Consider the following 3,485-nt stretch of genomic DNA (forward strand, 5'->3'; position numbering starts at 1 on the left):
AATGGTAGTAATAGAGTGAGGAGGGGTGGTATTGTGGATGTGATTGAGATTGAGATTAATGGTTATAGTAAAGTAGTGCGGTAGTATTGTTGATGTGTCTGAGATCGAGATTAATGGTAGTTATAAAGTGAAGAGGGGTGGTATTGTGGATGTGATTAAGATTGAGATTAATGGTAGTTATAAAGTGAATGGGGTGGTATTTTGGATGTGATTGCGGTCGAGATTAATGGTAGTAATAAAGTGAGGAGGGGTGGTATTGTGGATGTGATTGAGATCGAGATTAATGGTTGTTATAAAGTGAGGAGGGGTGGTATTGTGAATGTGATTAAGATCGAGATCAATGGTAGTTATGAAGTGAGAAGGGGTGGTATTGTGGATGTGATTGAGATCGAGATCAATGATAGTTATAAAGTGAGGAGGGGTTGTATTGTGGATGTGATTGAGATCGAGATCAATGGTAGTAATAAAGTGGGGAGGGGTGGTATTTTGGATGTGATTGAGATCGAGATCAATGGTAGTTATAAAGTGAGGAGGGGTGGTGTTGTGGATGTGACTGAGATCGAGATTAATGGTAGTAATATAGTGGGGAGGGGTGGTATTGTGGATGAGATTGAGATCGAGATCAATGGTAGTAATTAAGTGAGGAGGGGTGGTGTTGTGGATGTGACTGAGATCGAGATTAATGGTAGTAATAAAGTGACTAGGGTGGTATTGTGGATGTGATTCAGCTTGAGTTCAACAACCCCCCTAAAAAAATGATGTAGTCACCTAAATGTTAACCCCCAATAAGCCTTGTTTAAAGGCCTCAATAAAAAATAGGAACTTATATAATTATGTTATTTGTATATATTGAACTTGTACGTTGTCTATACAAAGTATACATAGCCAGGTAAAAGTAGTCAAAAAAAGACATAAAAGCTGATGTCTTCATAAAAATAGCTTATTGAACTGATAACATGTCTTATAACATGTGTCTGTTGCCACCCAACTGAGAGCTAAGAAATGGCCCATGATTTTATATACCTAGGTCACGCGCAGCTTTCACTTCTACTAGCTGTTGAGAGGAATTCCGACCTCAAATAAAGATAGATGTTGCCATTCGTTTGTGGCGCGGAGGGAATATATCCCTCGTGCGAAGCGCACTCGTGATATATTCCTCCGCCACCACAAACTCATGCGATCCGAATACTCAGATCAACACATATGTGTGGTTTTGCCTATTTAGCAAATTATAAATAAGAAAACAAAGGCTAAGTAGCCTTGATCGATAAATGAACTTTAGATGATGTGCCATTTGATAACATCCTGTGACTATATGAATGCGCTAGACATGTTATACACATTTAACCTGAAAGATACGACAGTGTTTGTAACAAGTCTAGCTCTTTTATAACAACATTGAATGCAAAGAAAGGACATTTTATATAAAGTTTAAGTAGTGTTTATGGTCAAGGGTCTATGGTTTTACACATATATACCAATAAAATATGTTTCGTTTTACTTTGATTTTTGTACTTATCCATAGCAACAAGCATCTTCTTGTGAGGCCGGTATGCCTCTCCCACACATAGTTAAAGAGAAATAAAGCCCGCATGACCTAGGTATATAAATGATCTTCAAATAACATGTCATTTCGTAGCATTCAGTTGGGTCGCTTAAGAGATTGACATGTTATAAATATGGTGAGCAACTTTTATAATTACATCAGCCTTTATGCCGTATTTTGACTTCTTAACCTGTTTATGTAGCTTTTTAAAAGCTCATGTACAAGTTCAATATATTTTAATTACATATATATATTCCGATTTTTTATAAGGAAATTTGAATATGACTTGCCAGGGGGTTGAAATTTAGGGTGACTATTACATCTTTTATGAGCTTGTTGAACCTTAATGGCTCTTTTGAAGTTAGGATGGGTGGTATTTTGGAACCGACCGCAGATGCTACCGTCATTTCTTCATTTCATTTCATCTGATTTTATTGACATTATATTTGTCAATTGGATTGGACATCAGGCTAGGCCTATTTAAGTCCTTTCCAAACTTATTTACAAACATTACATATATTCTGTCATAACAATCCAATTAAACAGTGCATGGGGAGATAACTCCAATTTAGCTTGTGAAATGAACATTTTACAACTTTTGTTTAATCATTTTCTGTTTATGTTTTGGATATTAACAATTAAATAAATAATATATACCTATTGACAACCCATGCTACATAAAAGCCAAGGGATACAGGCCCAAAAGTCTCTGTGTATAAACACATTGGCCATCCACCCACTGGATAAATAGGATAAGTTACCAAGAAGTAAACATTTTGTAAAATTTCAGAATATGATATGGATTCATATAGGAAAATGTAGTTATTATTATATATTATAGGAGTTGATTCTCTTAGAATTTATTTAACAAAGCACTATAGAATATTCATGTAACTATGAAATAGTTAGAACAGGTTATAGAATAGTCCATCCAGTCCAGCCGAATACCAGAGATGTTGTGAAGATAGATATACACCAGTATCAATACTTATTAGCAGAGTGATCATGACACTATAAATAATAGAATCACTTTCAATGTAAAGTTTTTCTGCGAGTGAGATTACAGATGCATCTGTCCATTGGAATGGCTGTGATATTAATATGGCAAATGGTAATTTTACAGATGTTAGTTTAGAAGTGTTTGGGTTGGTCCTTTGGGAAATTCAACTATATGAATTCTAAATGTAGTGCAGAAGAGATTGAATGGCTCATGTAGGTTGGAAGCTGGAGATGAGGACAGTAGTTTGGAAGTTATGAAGGATGTTGTCATCTCTAAATACCATCCATCCAAAATTGTAATTCTTTCCGCATAAGTTCTAATACCACATTAAGAAAAGATCCGGCATTGTCACTATACCAAAACACACGATTATACGGCGATGAGGAACGCAACAGGCAAGGGTCTATACCATACAACGGTAAGCAACAAAAGGACAGCTGCTTTTAAGTGGGTATCACAGCATGGCCACGAAAGCATGAATCTTCGCTTGGTCACCGGGTTGCAATGGGAACATCAGGAAAATTAACAAAAAAATAAAAAAAAGATAGCATATGTTGAGATGGTTGGCGAGTTTCTTAGATGTCCTTAAATACCTTTAATTACAAACTACGAAGACAAACAGTGGGACACACCAATTGTCTTAACTGTTAAGAGTGATCCAACAAGGCAAACAGTTGCAAGTAGTCCGTAATCTCCAATAGATTAAAGAAGAGTATCCGACTAACGTCTAACATGGTATGCATATATTCTGAGTATAGTTATTATGCGTTTGTTAATGGTGTGTTAATTTGCTGTTCGATCCATGGAATGTAAGTTTGTTAATGGTGTGTTAATTTGCTGTTCGATCTATGTAATGGAAGTTTGTTAATGGTGTGTTAATTTGCTGTTCGATCCATGGAATGTAAGTTTGTTAATGGTGTGTTAATTTGCTGTTCGATC

Source organism: Mizuhopecten yessoensis, unplaced genomic scaffold (genome assembly GCF_002113885.1).
Source record: "Mizuhopecten yessoensis strain PY_sf001 unplaced genomic scaffold, ASM211388v2 scaffold10045, whole genome shotgun sequence".
Classification (NCBI taxonomy): Eukaryota; Metazoa; Mollusca; class Bivalvia; order Pectinida; family Pectinidae; genus Mizuhopecten; species Mizuhopecten yessoensis.